The sequence below is a fragment of the Adiantum capillus-veneris genome, chromosome 17 (genome assembly GCF_014529385.1).
Source record: "Adiantum capillus-veneris isolate H3 chromosome 17, ASM1452938v2, whole genome shotgun sequence".
NCBI lineage: Eukaryota > Viridiplantae > Streptophyta > Polypodiopsida > Polypodiales > Pteridaceae > Adiantum > Adiantum capillus-veneris.
In genome coordinates, this window is record NC_140947.1 from 74,966,563 (window position 1) to 74,993,237 (window position 26,675).

A 26,675-nucleotide genomic window follows, 5' to 3' on the forward strand; every position below is an offset into this window, starting at 1 on the left:
TCATGAAGGAAAATGTATGACCTATCTCCAAATTAAAACTCTGGCACTCCTGGTAGCATTAAGGTGGATTTCCTACTAAAATCTCATTGGACCCCTTTGCCTCCTGGCCAATAGGAATCAGGCAAGCCATTGGGTTTGCTGAATGCTCATTGGTCCCCTTGGGAGACTGTCCAATAGTCTTCAAGAGAGCTTAATTCTTATTCATTCTTTTATCAAGTGTTTTTAAATTAATTAAACTAGATTTACTCTAGCCTAAGTCTCATTGGTCCACCTCCAAGGCCATCCAATAGGAATTGGGTACACCTTGTGGCCATCTGGGCTAGGGAGCTGACATGTGTCCCTCATTCCCTTTGTGTAAAGGGAGCTTGTGTGTGTGTGTGTGTGTGTGTGTGTGTGTGTGTGTGTGTGAGTTTCTCTCTCATTCCCTACTTGCAAGGCTCACCTCCTTCTATGTAGGGATTGCCAAAGACTTTTGGGACACACACAAAGCATCCAATTCCCCTAATGTTTGACCTTTGGACACAACCTTTGAATTTTGGAACCTTAGCATTTTGGAAGTCTTAATGGGCTGAACCTTAGGGTCTTTTAAACCCATTGTTGCACATGGATCTTTTATAGATGGTCCTTCGTTTGGATCCCTACTTTCCCTCCTTTGGATCCCTACTGTGGCCGGTCTACTAGCTTAACCAATATTCTAGCGTTTTCTCCGCTGGCACTTCCCCATATTAAATGATCAATTTAACATGAGAAAATCATTTAGGAGAATTAGATATTGATTATTATGACATTACCTCTCTCTTGAAATCATAGTCTTCCTCGACTATGGGATAGAGAAGATAAATCATATTCATTAGTCCTTCTCTTAGCGGGTAGAGGATCCCTATGTTACCCTACAACATCATTCCACAATGGATGACTAGTCCATTTGGCACTTGAGAGCCTGAGGCTGCCGCAAGCATGTCTGCCCATTAGTCCTATCATCTTCCATAGTAGAGTGACAAGCTCTACTTGGTGTTCAGGAGACTTCCTCTCCGCAAACTTGATCTAAGCATGCATACTACTTCATTTTTGTGCACAATAAATAAAACGAGAGTCTTGTAAGACAAAAACTTTGTTCATTTTTAACATTTGTACATTTGCTTACTCTAGGGAAGCATTGTAAGCATTGACAAGGTTTAGGTTATCCTTTAGTTGTATGCCTTGCATCCATCTAGCATCTTCAAAAGGATAATTCTTAAACTTAATAAGATATCTTTGGATAGTCTTACCACCTCTTAGTACCTTGTCTTCATGTCAGAGAATGGACTCGGGCTGCAGCACCTCTTCTTGGTCCTCGATCTCTGGTGGGTCTTCAATAGTTGGTTCTTGAGGTGGCTCTCTTTTGTAAGGCTTTAGTAGGCTTACATGGAAAGCACTGTGTATGATCCAATGGTTGGGCAACTTGAGTTGATAGGCCATCTCATTGATTGGCCTAAGAATCTAGAAGGGACCATAGTAACTTTTTCCTAACTTAGCATCGTACTTTTGGTGTCCCATAGGATTCTTGCCCGTCGTGTGACTTAATCGAGCCTTGGGAAATTTGAGTAAGACCCAATCATTTTCTTTAAAGGCTTGGGCTCTTTTGTGCTTGTTAGCAGCAGCCTTTTGCCTTTGCTGTGAGGTAGAGACTCGGGGGGTTCACCATGTGTAAAACTACCATATCACGTGCATTCAAGACATGTTTGTAAAACCCCTTATCTGTAAGTTTTGTTAAGAATATAATGTACCATTTTATTTTAAAATCTGTAAGTTTTTTTCAAACTTGAAAAAATAATGCCCTTCTGTATATATATTTCTGTAAGTTTCCAGAACTTTAAATACCCTTCTGTTGAACTCACGTGATAGGTTACATTTTTATTAGGTGACCTTCCCGGGGGTAGAGATAGCATCTTTAATCTTTTGGAAAGATTCTTGTAGGTCTCGGCTATACTCATCTGCAACGAAGATCTACCCATGTACCTTAAGTAGAAAGGGACTTTTTGATCTTCCCTCAATTACCTCAAAAGGTGCTTTTCCCGTGGAAGTATTTACACTATTATTGTAGGCATACTCCACTAAGGGTAAGTACTTCTCCCATTGGGATCTTTGATCTACTTCCGTTACATAGGATTTTAGTAGATCAAGAATTGTTAGGTTAGCTATTTCACTTTGGCCATCCGTTTGCGGGTGATAGGCCAAAGAGAAGTTTAGCCTTGTTCCTAAATTCTCAAAGAGACCCTTCCAGAAGTTACTGGTCATTCTAGGATGTCTATCTGACACTGTGGACATTGGCAAGCCATGGTACTTGAAGATTTGTGAAATGAAGAGGGTTGCCATTTGATGGGCTTTGATAGTCTTTTTGACAGGTATAAAATGAGCTTGTTTACTGAACCTGTCTACTATCGTCCATATTCTCGTATTCCCATGGATAGACTTAGGCAATCCAAAGATTAAATCCATGGATATGCTCTCCCATGGTGAATTAGGGATTGGAAAAGGTTGAAGCAATCCAAGTTGCTTCCCTCTATCAAACTTCGTCTTTTTGCATACCACACATTTAGAAACATACTCTTGTATGTTTGCTTTCATGGTAGGCCACTAGAAATATGTTTCAATCCCCTTTAGGGTAGACTGAATCCCTCTATGCCCTGCATAAGGAGGAGCATGAGATTCATACATTACTTTCTCACGTAGTGAGCTAGTAACACTTAGTCTATTTCCATAGATAAGATAACCATCTTGTAAAGTAAATGGTTCTTCTTTCTTCCCTAGTGCAAGGGCTGAAATCACATCTCTAAAATCTGGATCAATAGCATACTCATGTATCATAGAAGATAGATCATTGTGAGTTGCTATGGAAACCGCATTCACTCTTGGACGTCTTGAGAGTGCATCGGCTACTTGATTATGCTTGCCAGAAATGTGAGCAATATGAAAATGAAATTGCGAAAGGAAATTTGCCCACCTCATTTGTTTGTCGGAGAGCTTGGTCTGCGTCATGAAGTACTTAAGACTTTGGTGATCCGTTCGCAGAATGAAAGGAGTCGCCAATAAATAGTGCTTCCATGAGTCTAAGGCATGTAGAATTGCAAGGAGTTACTTTTCATATATGCCTAGAGCTTGCTCAACAGGGTCGAGCCTTCGACTTTCATAGCCTATGATGTGCTCTTCTTGAAGCAAAATAGCTCCAAGGCAATCGTCACAAGCATCACATTGGACCTCAAATGGCTTTGAGAGATCCGGTAGTATAAGCACAGGTTGAGAGATAAGCTTTTCTTTAAGCTTTTTGAAAGCATTGTTCTCTTTGGTAGACCATGTGTACTTAACGTTTTTCTTTGTTAGGTCATGTAATGGTCCTGTTATTAGTGAAAACTTTTCTATGAAGCGTCTATAGTATGAGAACATACCTATAAAGCTTCTTAATTCATGAAGATTCCTTGGTTTAGGCCATCCTTTTATTACCTCCAACTTTGATGGAACCATTTGGATGCCATCTTGAGAGATAATATGACCTAAATACTGAATCTCTTGCAAGAAAAATTCACTTTTCTTTAGATTAACATGAAGTTTATTCTCTCTTAGAACTTGAAATATTACCTGGAGGTGTCGCTTGTGTTCATCTAATGAATTAGAGTAGATGAATATATCATCAAAGAACACTCCAGTAAAGGTTCCGTGAGGCATGAATAGCTTCTCCATCAAGCGGTTGAATGTGGCTAGTGCATTGGTCAAGCCAAAAGGCATGACAATGTATTCATAAAGACCAAACGTAGTGCGAAATGTGGTCTTTACAATATATTGATCAACTATCCTTATTTGATGATAGCCACTTTTTAGGTCGATCCTACTGAAGTAGGTGGACCCTTGTAGCTTATCAAATAGGTCTTCTACCCATGGAACAGGAAACCTATTTTTGATAGTGATCCTACTTAGTGCTCTATAGTCAACACACATACGATAAGTGCCGTCTTTCTTTTGCACTAGTAGCACAAGAGAGCAAAATGGAGATGAGCTAAGCCTAACCATGCCCTTCTCAACTAACTCATGCACTTGCCACATAATCTCCTCTTGTTGAGCTTGGGAAACTCTATAAGGAGGTTTGTTATGTGGTGAACTTCCTGGAAGAAGTTCAATTGCATGGTCTTCATTGCCTCGTTTAGGAGGTAGCTCACAAGGGATGTCGTCAATAAAGACATCTTGAAACCCCTTGAGAAAATTGGATAACTTTAATTCCTTTGGATTGTGTATATTTTCTTTTGCTAAAACATTAGATTCATTTTGAGAATCTTTAACAAAAATGTGTACACGGAAATAGAGCTCTTTATTGACTTGTTGAAATCTTGTGTATGTACAATGGGTATAGTGTTACCCATTTCCTTAGCATCTATATACATATCGTTTTCCCTCAACTTAAAGTAGATTCTCCTTTTAGGGAATTTAACATTGGCAGCCATGCAATCAAACCATGGTGGCCCTAGGATTACATCCTCATGCTTGAGAGGAGAGATAAAGAATTCCACTTTGTCCACATAGCTTTGGACATGGAGCCTCAATTTCCCGATTAAGGGAGTGATTGAAGCTTCTTTCCCCTTGAAAGCACCGTCTGCGGGTAGGACATCTCCCATCTCGTAGGTTTGTATGCCTAGCTTGGTGGCCAACTCTATAGATATGAAATTATGAGTAGAACCGGGGTCAAAGAGAATAAAAGCATCATGTTCTCTTACCTTTCCCCAAGCATGGCATAAAGGAGATCCTTTGTGGTGAGTTTCCTCCTCTTGGATTTTGACCAAGGTAGCTCTAGGAGGATCATGGCGGTTGTTCTTTTGGGGACAAGCGTGGTACGCATGCCCTTGTTTCCTGCACTTGAAACATTGGTTATCCTTGCAATAATGCTCAAGCTCTTCAGGAGAGAGTTTATTTTTGCCTTTATAAACTCCCTTCTCTTTAACTTTGTTGGAGTTTCCCTTAGGAGACTTTTGGACATTGTCCTTCCCCTTAGGCTCATTAGAACCTTGTTTTCAGGGGGCTTAGAATTCCTCTTAGCCCCTGTTTGGAAATTGATTCGAGAGGCCACCATAGTATGATGTATTACCAGCAATATGGTCCGTGGTCTTTGGGAGTTGACATACTCTGCCATTTCTTCGGTTACGCCCGCACAAATTTTCTGCTTTTGCTCTCCAAAATCCAACTTTCTGAAGATAGTGGCTTTGAGTTGTAGGTCCCAAAACTTGTCTACATATTTGTGGATAGATTCATAGGGAGAGAGCTTTAAGCTTCACCATTCGGTGAGTACTTTGTCTTTGGCATCGGTGGCTAGAAACTTCGTCATAATGGAAGCTCTTATAGCTTTCCATGTTCATGGATCTTCACCATTGGCCCGTAGGCTAGACCACCATTGTCTGGTGGACTTTTGAAAGTGCATAGCCACATGGCATAGCTTAGAGGACTCCGTGAAGCCCTCATCTCCAAACGCCGCATCAAATTGTTGGATAAAAGCCAAGACTTTGTCCGTAGCACCAAAAGTGCCATCATAGGTAAGGAAAGAGATGCTCTTCCCTCCCTCTTTGAACTTCTTGAGCATGGATGACCTCTTCCATGCGACATAGGATTTCCTATGGCCTCTTCTTTTTGATGGTTCAAAGGTTGCACCATCACTTTCTTCAGAAGATGAAGAATTTGAGGAATATGGAGAAGAGGGTGACCTCTTTCTTGACTTTTGCTTGCCTTGATCTTCGTTGTCTTGACCATCACTTTCATAAGAGGAAGAGGATGAAGAAGATGGAGAAGAGGGTGTCCTCTTTCTTGCCTTTTTCTTCTATTGATTTTTGTCATCCCTCTTTGAAGTATGGTGTGGAGAAGTATGTGATGGTGTTCTCTGTTTTGGAGGTGATGGAGAGCGTTTAGCCCGTTGTCTTCGTGGAGCCATCTCCACCGAGGTGGTGGGAGACTCACTTCTTTCTTGTTCCTTCGGTGGAGGCTCTTGAATTCTCCTTTGAGAAGGAGATGCGTCATCAAGGAGAAAATTTTTGAGCCCCTTCATAGGGATTCTCTTCTTCTTCCCGAATCAGAGAGAGACCTCTTTTGGAAGCCTCGCAAGGAGGCTTCCTAGGTGTTCTCTCGTCATGGTGGGGAGCTTGAAGAATCCCATGAGCACGAAGCTACCGTTTCACTTCACTTTGGAGGGATGGATTGCCCATGGATTGTTGAAGCCTAGAAACAAGATAGTTAACAAGCATCAGGGCATCATTAGTAGCTTTCTCATTAGCTAAATCAAAGTTTTCAACATAATTTCACTCTCTTTACTATTTTCAGCCATTCTAACAACTTTTAGGTGTAAACCTTTTAGGTGTACTTTGGCACTTCAATCCCTAGTTGCTACTCCTCTTTACCCCTTTAGAAAAAGCACTCAACCTACTGTACCCGTGGCTCAAATACCATTAATTGCAAGGAATAGAAGAGAGGGTCGCTCAATACCAAAAGAGCATCGGCTCCTGTCAAGCTTCTAATAGCTCAATAGTGGTTAAGCCGTAGGCAAGCCTCGTAGGACTCCACTATTAAGACCATAGCTCTCGACGGTGATGCCCAGTTAACTGCACAAAGGCAGGTGCACTGCAAGGCTGAAAAATCCCTATTCTACTTACTCACATGCAATTAATAGTACCAACCATTTATAGCTAGCTTGAGGACCTCCCTTCTTGAGCAAGAAAAGAGAAACCTTGTGCTCTGATACCAATGTAACATTTAATGGCCTAGTAACTTGTGTGTAGCGCAAAATAGCATGAACATAGTGAGCATTTCATTAGAATAGATTCCTAATGAGATTAACAAGAGTGCTTGGGTGGAGAGAGCAACAAAAATCATAACACCTAGTTAGATAGCATGAACAATACTTCAAAAGAGAGAGAAATTAAGCAATTGACAATAGTTGAGGACTGGATTTTCATGGATCCAGTCCCCCTCCAAAAGGCTTTGTATTATGGTTTCTCCCATCAAGAGAGACATTTTACAATACAATTTCTTGTGTTCGTTCAATACTAGCTAGTGCAATGAAGATGGAAGCTTCATGCACTATGCAAAACACTTATCAAACACAACATCAATTCCCTCACGGTCTTGCTCCACACATTGATTGTGTGTGTGTGTGTGTCAATAATGCCTTTGAAAAATCATCCCCATCTCTCTCTTGGTCTACCCCTCTTGCTTTTTGCTCTTGCTAGCATCCTATTGGACCTCCCTAGGCTTAGCCAATGGTAATTAAGCAGTATAAGTGATAGCCTTCTGACATGTGTCCCCCTTTCCCCTTTTGTGACAGATTTAGGTAATTATTTAATTCAACTAAACTCTCATTGGACCCCTTTGCCTCCTGGCCAATAGCAATCAGGCAACCCATTGGGCTGCTGAATGCTCATTGGTCCCCTTGGGAGACTCTCCAATAGTCTTCTAGAGAGCTTAATTCTTATTCATTCTTTTATTAAGTGTTTTTAAATTAATTAAACTAGATTTACTCTAGACTAATTCTCATTGGTCCACCTCCAAGGCCATCCAATAGGAATTGGGTACACCTTGTGACCATCTGGGCTAGGGAGCTGACGTGTGTCCCTCATTCCCTTTGTGTAAAGGGAGCTTGTGTGTGTGTGTGTGTGTGAGTTTCTCTCTCATTCCCTACTTGCAAGGCTCACCCCCTCCTATGTAGGGATTGCCAAAGACTTTTGGGACACACACAAAGCATCCAATTCCCCTAATGTTTGACCTTTGGACACAACCTTTGAATTTTGGAACCTTAGCATTTTGGTAGTGTTAATGGGCTGAACCTTAGAGTCTTTTAAGACCATTGTTGCACATGGCTCTTTTACAGATGGCCCCCCCTTTGGATCCCTATTTTCCCTCCTTTGGATCCCTACTGTGGCCAGTTTGCTAGCTTAACCAATATTCTAGCTTTTTCTCTGCTATCACTTCCCCATATTAAATGATCAGTTTAACATGAGAAAATTATTTAGGAGAATTAGATATTGATTATTATGACATACTTCTTGTAAGACTGTCTTTTAGGATCACAGTCTTTTAAATGGACTACCACCATTTCACCAACATTAATCCTGCCCTCTTGAGTGTGAAGCTCAAAATTCTCTCCTTCTAGCTTCAAGTGTTCACTCCATTCAGCTATAAACACATCAAGATTAAATGGAGCATTAAAAATGCAGGAGACCAAATCAAACTTATCACCAGCCCCATACGAAACTGCAAAATCTAAAAGCCTTTCATCAATCACTACAGGGTCTTCATAAATAACTGTCTCTTTTTTCTTCTAAATTGTTGCAACACATTGGACACTCTGCAAAGTAGGTGCTGAAAAATCCACTTCTCTCTTAAGTGAATAGGGTAAAGTAAATTTTGGAGTAGAAGGGGACTCCATTTCTACAAATGGGTCAATATCAGGCTCCTCCAAACGAATGGCAGGCTCTGCAACAGATCTATCAATGGGTTCTGTGAAGTCTGCATTCCTCTTCATTGATGTTTTTAACAGCTGCGACAGTCTTCTTGGAAGGTTTCCTTGGCCAACAATACGCTCGGGATCTATTTTTTGCCTCTTTATCCTATGTGATCTTAAACCTGCCATTTATTTCATACTCACAAATATAATTTCCAACAAATATATATAAAAAGAAGAGCAGCAAATGATCATATAAGTTTTGAACAAACTATAGCTAGGTATCTCACAATTATTACCAACTAATCATATAGACTATAAACTAAGATGATTACTATGGATGAAATGCAAAACTGGGTTATATTTGTGAAGAGTAAAAGCCATAAAAGTGGATCACGTTGTGCAGAGTACATAAACAAAAATCCACACAGCTACAGGCGCGTCGTGATCCACTTGATGGGCTTTCATAAAATAGAATAGCTACCAAAACATCAAAGAAATTTTCTTCAAAAATAAACATTTGTACAATATCAAAAGAGGATCACGGAGCGCGGAGTATGTAAACTAACGTCAACAACTCTGTTGGCGCACCGTGATCCACTTAACAGGCTTCCATACATTGATATACCTACAATATTATTCTACAAAAAAATCCTTTGTAAATATTAGAAGAGGATCATGGCGTGTGGTGTATGTAAACGAATCGCCATAACGTTACTGGCGCGTCGTGATCCAATGATTGTTTTTGAATGGTGAAATGATCTTTTATAGTTAGAAGCACAATCCCTAGACACAACTAAACTAAGGACATAATGAAACTGAAGAGATTGACTTTACCTTTGCCAGGACTAGACATTGTTGTTGGAGTAGAGGTTCAGGACTGGAAATGTTGTTTTGGGACTTCAAGCTTCTGATTGCTGCACCTTGAAGGAGGTAGAGGCCTTCTTAGGTGACTCTTTCTCACTCCCTCACTCTCTCTCTCTATCTCTCTCTCTCTCTCTCTCTCTCTCTCTCTATCTCTCTCTAGCCTATATCTCTCTCTCTCTCTCGTTATCCTCTCTCTCTCTCTCTCTCTCTCTACACCGTTCTATCCTCCCCTATCTCCCCCCCCCTTCCTCAGTTAGCTCTCACTCTCTGCCTTTGGGTGAGCGGCCCCGCGGGCATAGAAGAGAACCTCTCTCTCTCTCTCTCTCTCACACACACAGCCGTTTTTTGACCTAGTAGACAGCAGTTCACTCTTTTGACCATAACTTGCTCATCCGAACTCCGATTTAGGTGATCTATAGCCTCAATCGAAGAGCACGAAGCCCTCTACGCATTGATGTAAAGACAGAATTTTTCTGTGTAATGGAAGGCTTTGCTGTAACAGCATCTCAGAACTGAAAAAACTGTCAAAACTTTGCGTTTTTGTTGCCGACTTGAAGGCAATGTCAGACAAAACTCGCAAGGGTGGAAAAGCCACACTCGCCATGGAGAATGATGCAAAATCTCCAAGGAATTTGGATGCTAATCCAACCACATCGTCTACAACAACGGAAGCAATGATCATGGCTTACTTGATCTCGTTACAAGAAACCGTCAACAAGCAAGGTGAAGAGTTGCGCGCACTTGCAATGGAAAATGGTACTTTAAGAGTTCTCGTTGTGGAGAATGATCACCTCAAGAAGGTTCTTGAAATGCAAACAACGCGCTTGATGCATCTTGAGAATGAAGTTCAAGAATGTAAACGCTCTCTTGTGGACATGAATGTAGTGAAAGAGCGCTTGAGCAAAGTTGAGAGTGATCATGTATTGAAAGAGGAAACGATAGATACAATACGACATGATGTATGTGAGATGAGAAATGCATCCAAATCATGGGCTGATATATGTAAGGATAATGTGGTTTCTACATCTCCTATCACGCAAGCCGTTGTCCAAGCAAAGAATGTAGAGAATGTGGACACTCAAGAATTGCAAGAACGACAAAAACGCTCAAAGAACATCGTCATTTGTGGAATCAAGGAGGAAAGCATGGAAACACCCCAATCTCTTGCGGTTGCTATTGAAGAGTTTTTTGCTACACACTTTGGCATGTCAGGAATCATGGCTTATGGTGCACATCGAGTTGGAAAACAAGGAGTCCCTCGCTCGGGAGAAAGACCTATTGTATGTACCATGGCTGATGAGGTAAAGAGAAAGATCATCCTTGACAATGGTTGGATCTACCTCAAAGGAACGGGTTGTAATGTATATGAGGATCGCACTCTTATGCAACAAAATGTACGTCGCAAAGCATACGAGGAAAGAAGCAAGAAGGTTAAGGTATCATCTCAAGAAGAAAAGGCACTTGAGGAGGATGCAAGTCCACCCAACAAATAGGGACACATGATCTATGAGACCAACTCACGCTTGCGAATAAGCTTTTGGAATTGTAACGGGTATCCATGGAATGCGGGAATTGGCATTGATGAGCTTACCAATGACTCCGATGTGATACTTCTTGTCGAAACATGGGAGCATGATGCGCAACGAATTCTTGGATTTGACAAATACGATGTACATTCTTTGATGTGGGCCAAAAATGCAAAGCAACGAAGAGGCCAAGGAGGCATAGCATGTATGACCAAAAAGGGTTTGAAAGATGTTTCCATTGTCAAAGAAGATAAGTATAAACGCTACTTATGGCTGAAAATCAGCCCACCAAATGGTCAAGTCATGTTTGTGGCCGGCTGCTACATTCCTCACTATGACTCCAACTTTTATGCTCGCTTGAATATGGATAGAGATCAGCCCTTTGTTGAACTAGAGGAAGACATTGCTTATTACAAGGATCAAGGTGAAGTCATTGTTTTTGGAGACATGAATGCTCGCACAAATATGTTACAACACGACACACAACAAGTCGACATGCCGCATGTATCAAGAAGAGTGGATGACTCATACATGTATAATCGAAGTTCTAATGATGCAAAAGAAGTGGATCACTATGGAAAGTCACTTCTACATATGTGCAATAGTACCGGAATGCACATTGCAAATGGTGTATCTCTATGGCAAGGCACCAATGACTTTACATGTAGAAAGCACAATGGTGCTAGCGTGATTGACTATATGTTGTTCTCAGAAGCCACTCTAGAATGCATACAAAGCTTTACACTTGGTGAATGGAATCCGGAATCGGATCATAGGATGTTATGTATTGACCTCAAGTGTGGTAAACGGCCCGAGCATGTAGCCTCCAATCATGATGTGAATCATTTGTACCTACGTCTAGACTTCAAACGAGCACTTATATATGCTGATATGGTGGACCAAATGTTAAGCATGATAGAGCATCAAGGGAGCCCAACATTAGAATGCAAGTGGAAAGTTTTCAAAGAAGTAATTTTCTCTTGTGCGAAGGAATGCTTTTCGGTGAAACACATGTCTTGCAAAAGGTCTAAGAAGGGTAGCACCAAGAAGAAATGGTTTGACATGGAATGTAGTCAAGCCCGAAAACACTTGCTAAGATTGGATGCAATCAAAGACAAGGAAGTTTACTTGGAATGTTCACACACATACAAAGCACTTGTTCAAAAGAAGAGGAGAAGGTGGGAAGTCGAAAAACAACTTCTTTTAGCACAAGAGAAAGCACATGCATGTGGCAAGTTTTGGCAAAATCTAAAAGGCAAGCGCGTTGAGAGCTTTGGTGACTTGACTCTTGAGGATATGTATATGCATTGTAAGAACCTCTATGAGCAACCCAATGTTGATAAGATGGAGGGTTGTAGCTCCCTTCCATTTATGTCTCCCTTCTTTACCATTGAAGATGTATGCCGTGCGCTTGAGAAACTTGCTACTCGCAAGGCAGGTGACCTTCAAGGTGTCAAGGCTGAAATGATTAAATGGACAAGCAAGAAAACACGATATTGGATATGCGATATGTTTAACCTTGCACTTCAGTATGGCATGCCTCATGATTGGAGTGCAAATTGGATCAAACCTTTGCACAAAGGAGGAGATGTAAACAATGTGAACAACTATCGCACTATAATGGTTGGTTCTTTGATGGCAAAGTTATTTGGATGTATCATGGAGATGAAGATAAGTGAATGGGCTGAAAAGAATGGCAAACGTGCGCTTGGCCAAGCAGGTTTTCGAAAGCATCATAGCACTATTGATCACCTTGTCACTCTTCGAGTTCTTATGGAAGCGTCTCGATTGAAAGGAAAAAAGTTGTATTGTTGCTTTGTGGATTTCAAGAAAGCTTTTGACATGGTACCGCGAGGAAATCTTTGGAGACGTATGCAAAGCCTTCAAGTGCCGAGAGAATTTATGCATGCAGTCTTTCGCATCTACCAAAAAGTGATATGTCGATTACGTGTGGGAGATGGAATTTCAGAATTTTTTGCAAGCACTATTGGTGTCAAACAAGGATGCCCACTTTCCCCAACCCTCTTTGGGCTACTCATTGATGAATTGGAATACATGGTTCTTGATTTTATGCAGCAAGAAGGCATAGAAGAGGTTAAGATTGGAAATGCGGTGATCATGCTTTTGCTTTATGCCGATGATGTAGTGCTCTTGGCACATACCTTAGAAGATGCACAAAAGCTTATGAGTGTCTTGGAACGCTTTTGCCTACATAGCGGGCTAATCGTGAATGGATCCAAAACCAAGGTTATGCTTGTAAAGACCCTCAATGACGAAAATCCATGCATTGTATACAACAATGAGAAACTTGAAGTGGTAGATCACTTCAAGTACCTTGGCCTTGAGGTTCCATCCAATCATAAATGGAAGGATTGTGCAATGCGTTGCTTGGAAGCCGGAAAGAGGGCTTATTATGCATTTGAGAACATGTGCAATGCAAGAGAGATCAAGTGTTGGGCTCTCAAAAAGTATCTCTTTGACACATTGGTGACACCGGTGCTTCTTTATGGAGTGGAGGTGTGGGGTGGAAGCATCGGGAAGTCTACTTGGAAAGAGTTTGAGAATGTCCAAAAGCGTTTTCTCACCAACTTTCTCCAAGTCAAGACACAAACACCCTACATGCTCTTACTTCTTGAGTCCTGATCGCTTCCCATTGAGGTCTTGGGCATGGAAAGGGTTGTGGAGTACATGCGTAAGACACAACGTAGCCCTTTGCATCGACTTCCTAGAATCGCATATGAAGCAAGTCAAAAGGTTCAAAAGACATGCAAGAGCAAAATACTAAGTTCGGGGTGGATGCTTGATATCAAGAAATGGTTTGGAAGATGGGATGCATGTCACTTGGTCAAGGATGCGTCGATCGACTCCCAAGTTAATGAGGCCTTCTTACAACGCCAATGTATCATGGCTTGGGAGAAATCTGGAGGTTCTCGCTTCAGCCATTACACCACACACGTTGCCCCAAACTACAAATCTCTCTTCTTCTCGGAACGAGGTAACCGAACCCATTCCTACATCCTTGAGCCCATCCCGTTGAGTGCGATCCGCACCATTGCCTCCATTCGTCTTAGCTCCCATTCTCTACGCTGCGAGACAGGACGTTGGGGCACTGGCGAGGAGTGTCATCGACTTTGCACCTTATGCCCTCGTCAAGTGCGAGAGAGTGAGTACCACACACTACTTGAGTGCTCAGCTTTTGACCACATTAGGTCCTCTTTTCCCCATATATTCAGCCATGAGCTCTCCCTACATACCTTCCTCTCCCAACCACGATGTGGACTCTCTATTGCGACGCTCATTTCAGCCATTTTTGAGCATCGAGAGTCACTTATGAACTCCACTCACACCACGTGACATGTTCATTTGGTCCCATAGGTCATATTTGACCTCCCAGGACGATAATAGAACTATCTATCTATCTATCTCTCTCTCTCTCTCTCTCTCTCTCTCTCTCTCTCTCTCTCTCTCTCTCTCTCTCTCTCTCTCTCCCCTTTTCATGCAATAATAGATATTACCGTTGGTGTTTTTAACAAAGGGAGATGCATATATTGAACACGTGTTACAAGAACATGCATTTAATGGGCAGTACGACCAAATAAGTGATTTTTAACAACCCAAAAATATGTGCACATTTATAGTAACAAATGCACACTTGGATTCATGATAAGAGAGAGAGAGAGAGAGAGAGAGAGAGAGAGAGAGAGAGAGAGAGAGGAATAGAGAGAGAGAGAAATAGAGAGAGAGAGAGAGGGAGAGAGAGAAAAAAAAGCCAACATAGACAACCTCTGTGAGAAGGAGAGAGAGACAGTTAATGGAAAAGACGACCTCTGCGAGAGATAGAGAGAGAGACACCTACAGTCAAGACATCCTCTGCAACCAAGGTGCAAGGCTCCTACACACATTTTCTTTCATTTGAATTCCACCAAGAGAGGTATTTTCATAGTGGGTTTTAAAGATGAAGAGAGAAAGAGAGAGAGAGAGAGAGAGAGAGAGAGAGAGAGAGAGAGAGAGAGAGAGAGAGAGAGAGAGAGAGAGAGAGACGAGGGGAGAGAGAGGTAGAATTTTTGATTGTCTATTGGGTTTGAAAGAGAAAGACAGAGAGAGATCCAGAGAGAAAGAGAGAGAGAGAGAGAGAGAGAGAGAGAGAGAGAGAGTGAGAGATGATATTTTTAAAGCCTTGCTTGGTTTTAAAGAGGAAGATACATCGGGAGAGAGAGAGAGAGAGAGAGAGAGAGAGAGAGAGAGAGAGAGAGAGAGAGGGATGTCACAAAATGGATCACGGCACGTGATAGACTGTTCTCTCTGCTTGTTTTTATGCCCGTGCGTCGTGAGCCATTCAAAGAAAGAGAGAGAGAGAGAGAGAGAGAGAGAGAGAGAGAGACAGAGAGAGAGAGAGAGAGAGAGAGAGAGAGAGAGAGAGAGAGAGAGAGAGTGTCCTACAAAGCTGTTGAGGCTTGTTTCTTAAAACGCATGAAATAGAATACAAAACTTTTTCCATTCTCTTGTAGATCACGACATGCAATAAGCTACTACCTTGGCTTAAAGATGAGCCCGCGCACCGTGATTCACAGAAAAAAGGGGGGGGGGGCAGATGTAGACATGTAGTAGTGTTAGTGTGTATACGCGCTTCACCAGGGGCACTTTTCTCCCACTAGGTTTTTCCCCCTGGACATCTGGTGTGAAAGGACACCTTATCTCTTAGGGTCTCATGTAAGCTTTGTAGCTCTGAGTTTGTAAATACTCTATTATTCTAATATAGAGAGATAGACTACAGAGATCTCCTACGGAAGCTCTGTGTCTTCTCCTTATCCATCTTCTTCCTACTCTGAGTTGCTATCTTCCTTCTGTTTCCTGTTTCATCATCTTCAAAAATTGGTATCAGAGCAAGGTGATTTCCAGAGCCTCTACTTGTGTTTTCGCGTCCGCGCACGCAAGCGCAGTTTTCAGGCAGTTTTTAGAAAATTTGCTCGTGGGAGCATCCTCGACGTTCCGGGAGTATTCTCAGTAGGTGACCTGCGGTCTTACCCCCCTTTTGAAGCCGTTCAAGCCCTCAAAATTTTGTTCTGAGCAACGTAGTAGAAGTTACTTTTCGGAGGCGTTTAGATCAAGAGGGTGTGCTTTTTGACAAATTTTCTTCAGGTAAACAGTTCTTTTGGGAAGCAGCTTGTCTTAGCTTTGTGCTGAGATTTTTTGTAGATCTTTGCTTGCATTGGAGAGGAGATTTGTGAATCTCTTGGAGGTTCTTTTTCTCTCTTGTGTGCATCCACAGTATGGCTCAATCTACAGAGAAAGAGATTTTTGGTGCGTTTACATCCGAAGACAAATTGGATGGTACCAACTATTCTCTTTGGTCTTTTATGGACAAAAATATTTTGGTTAGTAAAGGATTGTGGGATTATGTATCTGGAGATGAAGTTTGTCCATGTAGCATTGCACCTGCCACGCCTGGTTGTGGTGCAGCTGTTGGTGCAGGACCCTCACAAGTCACTCCAGAGCAAAAGAAATGGGACACTAAAGATGCACAAGCTATGGCTGTGATTGCTTTAACCATAAAGAGGACAATCACACCACATATCAGATCTTACAGAACTTTTGAGGATGCTTGGGACACTCTGCAAGCTATGTTTGGAGGAAGAAACGCTGCTAGAATAGAGTTTTTGAAGAAACAACTTGACAAAATACAGATGGACGAAGGTGACGATATCGTCGAGCATCTTACAAAAATCAGGGATCTTAAAGAGCAATTGCTTAGCATTGATGAAGTGATTCCAGAGAAGGACTTGGTTTCCAAAACACTCAATTCACTACCACCATCTTATTTGACTTTTCAGACTTCTTTGACTCTGTCTTTGCGAGCTAATCCTGAGCCTCTTCGTTTTGAAGAGTTAGTGGCTTTGCTATTGCAGGAGGATCAATCACGTAAGAACAAGTCTTTACAGGTGGATGGTATGGATCATGCTCTTGTTGTACAGAAAAAAAAGAAGGGTAAAGAGAGTGCTCATCACTCCAAGTCTGGTGCAGGACAGTCTTTAGAGAAGTCTAAAGGTGATTCCGACAAGTCCAAGAAGAAAGGTAAATGTCACTACTGCAAGAAACCTGGTCACTACATTAGTGAGTGTAAAAAGCGAATTGCTAAAGAAAAGAAGAAAGAGTCAAGTTTGGTTGTTTTAGCTTCTGGTGATTCTTCTACAGCTAAAGAAGAGTCTGCAAACTTTGTGCAGGATTCTTATGCTTTCTTAGTATGTTCAGATTTTTCTGCTTATAGTGTTGACGAGACACAAATGATTTGGTATTTTGATAGTGGTGCATCCAGGCATATTACTTCAAGGAAGGATTTGTTTTGTTCATTGGATGCATCTCCAGTAGGAAAGAAGGTGACATGTGCAAATAATGCTTCTTATCCAATCAAAGGCGTTGGTAAGATTTTGATTACCATTTCAGATGGTTCAGATTTATGCTTGCCAGATGTCTTATATGTTCTAGGGATCAAGAAGAATTTGTTGTCTGTATCCTCTCTTGCAAAAAATGGTCTTCGGGTCATTTTTGAGGATGACAGATGTGTTGTACAAGATCGAGAGAATGGTTATTCTCTTATCACTACAGTTACGCTGGAAAATGGACTATTTGTGCTAGATCACTATGAAAAGCAGATTCAGGTATGTATTGCAAAAACAAAGACTCAGGCCATGCAGGATGCTGAGTTGTGGCATGCTAGATTTGGGCATGTTGGTTATGGCAGTTTGATGACTTTACAACGTCATAATATGGTGCATGATTTGTCTTTATTGGAGATGCCACCAAGACATGTATGTGAAGGTTGCGTTCTTGGAAAGATGCACATATTTGCATTTTCGCAAGATGGTTCAGTTAGAGGGACACGAAAGTTGCAGCTTGTACACAGTGATGTATGTGGTCCTATGAGGACGCCATCTATGGGAAACAGCCTTTATTTTGTGACCTTCATTGATGACTTTTCCAGGTTTTGTTGGGTGTATCCACTCAAAGCAAATTCAGATGTGTTTGCAATTTTTCAACATTATGTCGCCATGGTTGAAAATGAAACAGGTTGCAAAGTACAGACTCTTCGTACCGATCGAGGAGGTGAATACATGTCAGGTGCATTTAAGGATTTTTTGGGAAAGAAAGGCATTAAACACCAATGCACTATGCCATACACACCACAACAGAATGGTGTTGCAAAAAGGAAGAACAGGTCTTTAATGGAGACGGCTGGATGTATGCTCAAGGCTAAGAGTTTGCCTCATAAGCTATGGATGGAGGCAGTTGCTTGTGCAGCACATGTTTTGAACAGGTGTCCTACTCGTGCCTTGAAGACCATCACTCCATATGAAGCTTGGTATGACAGAAAACCTTCAGTCAGTTATCTTCGTGTTTTTGGTTGTCTTGCTTATGCTCACATCCCTCGGCAGTTACGTGGGAAGCTTGATGATAAGGCAATCAAATGTATATTTGTGGGGTACAGTAGTGGAAGTAAAGGTTATAGACTTTTCAATCCTGCTACAAACAAGATTTTTGAAAGTCGTGATGTAATTTTTGCAAAAACTACTGCTCAACCTATGGTTGCTTTTGATGTACCTCATATGCAGACACATGATGTATTTGAAGGTTTGCTTCCTTCTTTTGTGGAGAATCAAGAATCACAACAGGTTGATAATCTTGATCAATCTTTTGATCAGCATGTGACACCTCATGATGTAGAGGAAATTGTGCGTGAAGAGCAAGAAGTTCTTAGGGAAGAATGAAACTTTCCTAAATGGGTTCAAAAAACTTTGCAGGATAGCAAGTTGGATGCATCGTTGCCACGAACAACACGTGCTGGTACTACTTTTGGCAGAGAGCAAGTAGATTTGGCTTGCTTTAGCACTCTTTGTGATGCAGATGAGCCTGATTCATTTGAACAAGCTTTAGAGTGTGTTCAGTGGAAAGATGCTATGCAGCAAGAAATTGATTCTAATCATAAGAATCATACATGGGATCTAGTGGACTTGCCTACAGGTAAAAAGCCTATTGGTACAAAGTGGGTTTTTAAGATAAAAAGGAAACAAGATGGTACTGTTGACAGGTACAAAGCAAGGCTTGTGGCAAAAGGCTATGCGCAACAGAAAGGCATAGATTATGATGAAACCTTTGCTCCTACTTCTCGTGCGTCCACAATTAGATCACTAGTTGCAATTGCTGCTCATCATGGTTGGAAAGTGCATCAGTTGGATATCAAAACTGCTTTTTTGAATGGTGATTTGCAGGAAGAAATTTATGTAAGTCAACCAAGTGGTTTTGTTGTAAAAGGTCAAGAGAAAAAGGTATGTAGATTGCATAAAGCTTTGTATGGTCTCAAACAGGCTCCAAGAGCATGGTATGAGAAGATACATACTTATTTGATTGGCCAGGGATTTCAGAATAGTCCAATAGAAAGTACTTTGTATGTCAAAAAGAGAGATAGAGTTCTTATTATGCTAACACTTTATGTGGATGATATGCTTCTTACAGGCAATACTGCATATGAAATTGAAGCGTTTAAAGATGCTTTGAGAAAAACCTTTGAGATGTCTAATCTTGGTTTGCTACATTATTACTTGGGTATTCAGTTTGTGCAATCAGAGGATGGCATATACATGTTGCAGGCCAAATATTTGCATAAAATTTTGGACAAGTTTGGTATGAAAAATTGTAAACCAATCTCTACACCCGTAGAAACTGGATCAAAGTTGAGCATGCACGATGCTGGAGAACCTTTTGATGTACATACTTATGCAGCAGCGGTTGGTTGCTTGATATATTTGGCAGGCAACACTCGTCCAGACATTCAATTTGGGGTTTCACAAGCAAGCATATTTATGCACAGCCCAGGTATGCATCATTGGAAGGCTGTGAAGCGCATACTTCGTTACCTTTCAGGTACCCCTAATCTTTCCATGTTCTTTCCAAGGGGGGATATGTATGGAAATCACAGTTCTATGCAGCTTCTTGGTTACAGCGATTCAGATTGGGCTGGTGATTTTGACACACGACATTCCACAAGTGGGAATTGTTTTTTCTTGGGAAATGCATGTATATCTTGGCTAAGCAAAAAGCAACCCACAGTGGCTACATCAACTTGTGAAGCTAAGTACAGGGCAACTTTCATGGCAACAATTGATTGTGTATGGATACGCAGGTTATTGGCAGATCTTTGTGAGTGTCAACAGGCAGCCACTACCATTTTCACTGACAGTCAGAGTGCTAGGCAGTTGCAAGGAATCCAGTATTTCATGCAAGAACAAAGCACATAGAGGTTCACTACCACTATGTCAGGGAAAGGCTACATGCAGGGGAGATCGCACTAACTTACTGTCCTACATAGGATAACATTGTAGATCTATTTACAAAGGCGTTATCACGAGAAAAGTTTGAAGCTTTCCGAAAAGATTTGGGCTTACTCTCATACACATGATGATCTGCTACCTTGTACGGATTCACACTATCACTACAGGGGGGATTTGTAGACATGTAGTAGTGTTAGTGTGTATATGCGCTTCACCAGGGGCACTTTTCTCCCACTGGGTTTTTCCCCCTGGACATCTGGTGTGAAAGGACAAATTATCTCTTAGGGTCTCATATAAGCTTTGTAGCTCTGAGTTTGTAAATACTCTATTATTCTAATACAGAGAGATAGACTACAAAGATCTCGTACGCAAGCTCTGTGTCTTCTCCTTCTCCATCTTCTTTCTACTCTGAGTTGCTATCTTCCTTCTGTTTCCTATTTCATCATCTTCAACAGGAGAGAGAGGTAGAGAGAGAGAGAGAGAGAGAGAGAGAAGGAGAGAGAGAGATGGGGAGAAAGAGAGTGAGAGAGAGAGAGAGAGAGAGAGAGAGAGTGCTTGAGAGATAGGGGGAGAGAGAGAGAGAGAGAGGTAGAGATAGTATTCTACATCTTAAATTTTAAAATTTTCACTTGATTTCAAATTTTCCTCCATCCCCTTGTGGATCATGACGCGTAATAGGCTATTAGCCCATGTCAAAGTTGAGCCCGCACGTCGGGATCCACAGAAAAAGGGAGAGAGAGAGATAGAGAGATCCTTTGCATTTTTCTCTTCCAGTGGAATGGCAAGAACCAAGGCAGCAGTAAGGAAGGCAGGGAAAGGACCAGGGCTTGCAAAGAAAGCATGTGGAAGGTCTGCTAGTAAGAAGAAAATTGCATGTAAACCAATGAATATATTGGAGGGACCAAGAATGAAGAATATTCAAACAAACATGGGTTTATTAGGGAGATCAGAAAAGCTCAAAAATGTATTGAGCTTTGTGTCCCTAAACTTCCTTTCCAAAGAGCAGTAAGGCAAATCTATGAGGAAGCATATGCTGATACAATGAGATGGAAGGTTGTTGCCCTGCAGTGTCTTCAAGAAGCAACACAAGATTTTTTACTGGAGTATTTTAATGATATTACCATTGTTGCTGCTCATACTCACCAGGTGACAATAATGGACAAGGACAATGAGACTCTCAAGAGAGTGCATTGGAGATATGATAAGCTCCTTATCCCTAATGAGTTTATTGATCCCAAAATGAAAGATATATTGCTAATACCACTAGGCCTCCAGGATCATGGGGATAAGATTCATGAGGTTACTCGTGATGTGAACACCAGAGCCAGAGCTGAGCAAGAAGAAAGACGTCACTCCAAAGCAGAGAAGTTAAAGAGGATACAGTCTGTTGCTGCTGATGAAGAGGCCCAGAGGAGAAATTATGGGCAAGCTACCACAAACCTAAATGAAAGAAACAATGATATTTTACATTCCATGGCAGAAGGACTGTTATCAACCATTCCCCTTGTTGATGGTACTACGCAATTAGCACTAGATTCTGTTGATATTAGGATTTTGAAAGATCCAAATGCACAAATTACAGACTCTATTGTTTATTTATGCCTAAAGTAAGTACTCTTCTCTACCTTTAAGATCCTTTTTTTTGTACTTGGCCTCTAATTAAATCCTTGTTTTTTATTGTAGCTTAATAAAGAGCCATCTCCCTCAAGAAACCCATACTGAATTATATATTTTAGATCCGCAGTTGTCTGTGCCACTCCGAATTAAAAACACCCGTCATGGCACATTGGAGAGATGGTTTGTCCACTATCCAATGCTGCAGGTCACAACTCTGGTGTTGCCATATGAATCAAATAATCATTGGAGCCTTGTATGCATTGAACTGGACAAACAAGTGGTATGGACTATCAACTCCATACAAGCAACACATTTAGAGATAAGAGTGTAAGTGTTGATAAAAACCTTTAGTGTTTATTTGGGGTATGGGTGATGACCTGAATATTGTTAATAACAAATAACCTTCATTGTTCATAGATGTGTAAAAAGATTACTTTATGTCTATGGAAGACTATGTGGAAATCATGAACTCTACAAGTCAACCTTTAAAGCTGTCAAAGTGCCTAATCAAACAGATCCAAATTCTTGTGGTTGGAGATGTCTTCTCCATGCAGAGTACACACTCTAGAGTTTTTTTGCTTTGAATCCATTTATGTCAAAGTTATTTCTTTGCTATGGTTTGGACCAACTTGGTGCTATTATTAATTAAAGTATTGACCACAAGTTAACCTAATTTTGCAGAATGCTCTAGAAAATTATACATTGGAATATTTACAAAGGTACTGTGCTTCAATGATTCAACATCTACTATCTCTTTTAACCCCAAGAGTTTTAGATGCAGAAGATAGTTTTGTCGATGACCATATTATAGCTTTAACAAGGACCGGTGAATAGGAAGTCATGCGAATTTCCACCACTGGAAATCAAATCCCTAAAACTGACCCAATATTAGAGGAAAATACATCGGTAAGCTTTGCAGTTGGAGTGGCTGAATCCAAAGTTGGGGTTGATCAGTGTGAAGTAGACCAAGCCCCTAAAAAAGCAAATGTAAAATGCTCCTCAGAGACGAGGAATGCAGCAGAGGTTCTAGGCCAAGCAGAGGAGGATAAGGGAGTGCCTATTATTGTGACACAGTATGCGGGTCATGATCAAAATCAGGGAGTCCAATCTCCCGTAATTGCAGATGTGAAGAGCTCTTCAGAGCTAAGAGAAGATACAGAGTGTCTTGACCATGTAGAGGAGGAGGCCAACATTGCAAATCAAGGCCAGGAACAAACAACAGGACAAGTTAACCATTCGGCCATGGAAACACAAGAGTCATGTATTGCACAACCACAAGAGGTGGATACCCTTGGCAATACAGAAGGAAACATCGACACTCAACAACAAAATGTCAGCATTAGAAATGACCAGTATGGACTCTTGCTTCAAGTAGATATGGTTGTTCCGGTAATATCCATTGTACTTAAATAATATACGCTTTTTTGTTTCTAGCTACTTATATGTATGCACACAATGATTGCAGAGATTGATTATCTTGGATCTCAATGGATTGTTGCTGTTACGACAGCCGTACAGTATACATATAGAGTTCTCCAATTTATGTAGTTTCCGCTTGGGAAATGTCAGAGTATTAATTCGACCAGGCACAAAGGAATTTTTGAATTTTTTGAATCCACAGTTCAGGGTTGCTATCTGGTCTTCAATGTAGGCCCAAAACCTGAATCCCCTTGTTACCATAGTTTGCAATTTGACTGAAATTCAAAGATCAGATTTTTGTTTTGTGTAGTCAAAGAAATTGTAATACCATTGCGGGACATTTCCACCCAACTAAAGCTAATGTACCACTTCTCTACAAGATCTTTGAACAAATCAATGTTCCTTATGATGCTCTCGATACTTTGTTGATTGATGACACACCACATAAGGGTTTACTTAATCCACCCAGCACTACTATTTCCCCACCTTCATTTGAAGGGCATCTTTAGGATTTTTACCTAGAGGACATTTTGGTCCCATACCTGCAAGCAATGTACTTAAGCCCATTGAGCACATCAGAATTTGTACTTACAAATGTACTTAGTAATTCATTGTTTATACCTTAAATTGATACTGTCTACATGTCTATGTGTTTTGAATACTCAGAGAGAGAGAGAGAGAGAGAGAGAGAGAGAGAGAGAGAGCCTTGAGCAAACAATTGATAGTAAAATTAAACTAGTCAAAAAAGTTACATTTTGTTGAAGCTATTCACGGTTGATCACATGGGTATAATTTGAATACGGCCAGAAAGATCTCCATAGAAAAAATGCATCTCCCTTTGTTGCATTACTCTTCGTCCGCCCAGCAAGAAATAAAAGTTTACGGAGTCAATGTCGGTAGTCTCCTCCACTATGTCGTGTCGAAGTTACAAAAGATTGCATTGCTGCCTTGTTGTAATTACTTTCATAAGATTTAGGTCTTTGTCCAACACTTCCACATCTGTGACAGCATTGTTTTTCAAACTTGCTGCCTCTTGATCCATAGGCACATAGCAACCTTCAACAATGTGAGAACGCTTGTACCAAAAGGAGATTGTTAATGTCTGTGTCGCAAGCATACACTTGAAAATGAAAGTGTCAAGAGAAATCTCACAACATATGACATCTGTTTCTTTCACATACCACCCTCAATCAAGAAGCTTATCACACAAGAGGGAATCAAATGATTTGCAGAGCAGCATAGTTTTAGCAACATGTACTTTACAGGTATGAAATAACTCAACAAAGAGACTATCAGGACAAAAAATTGCAGGTTTCACCAATTTAGTGGGTACAGAGTTTCGGAGAGACCTCTAAACATCCCAATAGAGCCTGCTCCTCAGTGCCTCGCTGATTATTGTGTCGAGAACGGGCCAATGCACGGAGTTCCAGTTGGTTGGTAGTGGAACCTTCACCAACACTCCTCTCTGATTCCTTTGATTGAGTTGGTAGAAATGGTCATAGAAGAAAATACCCTCATCTACCAGGCTTTTGCTAGTTTTGCCAACATATTGCAAGATTGCAATATGAGCATGGGTCACAGAGATGAGACCTATAATGCACTCCAGTGGCTCTCATTCTCATACAACAAAGGATAAACATCTGTGAATGTAATAGAATAGAAATTAAAAAAAACATCTATATAGCCTAATTATATACCTGTGATAAGAGAAGAAAAAAATAGATTCACATTTGAAATCTATGATAACATTTATAGAGGAGTGCTAAATAATTAACTTATAGTTGCACCGTGGATTATGCACCATGGAGACATCGTCGCCATTAGCAATCACATCAGAGTGAGTGAAAACATGTTGAACAAAGACTTCTTTCACAGTCTTCTTACCAACCTCGACTTTGAAATCTAGAACTCTTGCTTTTCATGCAGAAAAAAATATGTTTGTTGCTTTCGAGATTTTTCTCCTTCTTGGCTGCATAAGAACCCAAGAACCTTTGCTTATCCTCTGCTCTTGCCACCTATTATCTGTAGTGAGAGAGTTTGAGATTGACATAGTGCTTATGCTACTACATGGTCTTCTTGGCACACTAATGGTGAGGCTAGTTGGGGACAGTGTAGAGCAACCTCTAGAACTTCTTGGGCGGGTAAAAGACGAAGCCGTAGGTAAAATGGAGGGAGAATGAGGTTTGAAAGCCTTTCATAAAGGTAGTGGATATCTTTTAATGAAGGGAGAGAGTTAGCTATCAATCAGTATCAAGTGTCATGAACTTGACGGCTACTAGCAGTGGGCCCTACTTTATGAGACGAGGAAGTTACCTTACGAAAATGGGACAAAACTCAATATTTTAAAATGTTTTCTTTCATTTTTGTGTTGTTTTCCATGTATTTATATGTTACGTAAGGTTGCTGCTCATTGACTGTGCCTTCTTTTCTCTCTCTCTTCAATAAGACCCTCCAAATGACCTCCAAAATTTCCTAATGGTGCTCCAACCATCAAGACTGACATATGTCCTATTACCCATGGATGTACCAAAATCTACCTGAGGATTTAGGATAGGCATATGTGACTCTCTAGAATACATGCAATCATCCTCATCAGCATATAACATGCTGTCATGCATCCGTCGTAGTCGAACAATCGCTGGATGGGACTGTGTGTCAACAATGTCCTTAGGATATGCCGCTATAATTTCATGTCTCGTCTCTATCCTCTGGACTCGGTAGAGTACCTCTATGGAATCTATGAGATAATCGTGAAGTGTAGGGTGTGCACTGGCTCTAAGTGTCTAGAAAGCAGGAGTAGAATGTTCATGAGGCCAAAGCCTCACATAATATATAGCAATATCATGATAGCAACTTATAGGTCAATCACGATAGCATAAAAGTCCATTGTACTCTCCTACCAACCGTAACAATACTAAATTGGAGTCGCTAGGGGTCATGGTCACCAAATCTATCAATCCATGCCAAATCTAGCAATCAAAGGCTAGCCAAGCGCTAATCTGGGGTCATTGCATATGAACAAGCTCTAAAAAACGTCTCTCAGTCCAAGTCGCTATCAAAAAGCAATCAACGGCTCAAATCGGACTCTAATTGTATGCTAGCATATGACCAATGGCTAAAATCAATCCAAGACAAGATCTCACGTGTAAATGGGCTCTAACTAGCGTAATCTGATAAATATCAAGACCACAAAAAAATCTCTATAGCAAATTGGGGTCAAAAGTGATCTCTCATGGAATCTCCAATCGAATCGAGCCAAAATGGAAAAATGCTCGTGAACAGTCTTTAAGGCTAGTGAACTGGCCAAACATAGACCAAAATCAAAATATGTGTAAAAATAGAGTGTGCGTGCAATCTAGCTCAAATCTAGTCAATTATGGCGTAATCGAGCAAAAGTCGGGCTCTCCGGGCGTACATACTCTAAACGTGTCTAATCATGCATAAATGTGCATAAATGGGGCATGTACGGGGTATAAC

At 41.0% G+C, this 26,675-nt stretch overlaps 1 pseudogene; it reads right to left on the bottom strand.

Annotated features, from left to right (window-relative positions):
* LOC147437494 (uncharacterized) overlaps positions 1-26,085 on the bottom strand; it is a 37,981-nt pseudogene extending 11,896 nt beyond the window's left edge.
* Positions 26,086-26,675: the final 590 nt, after the last annotated feature.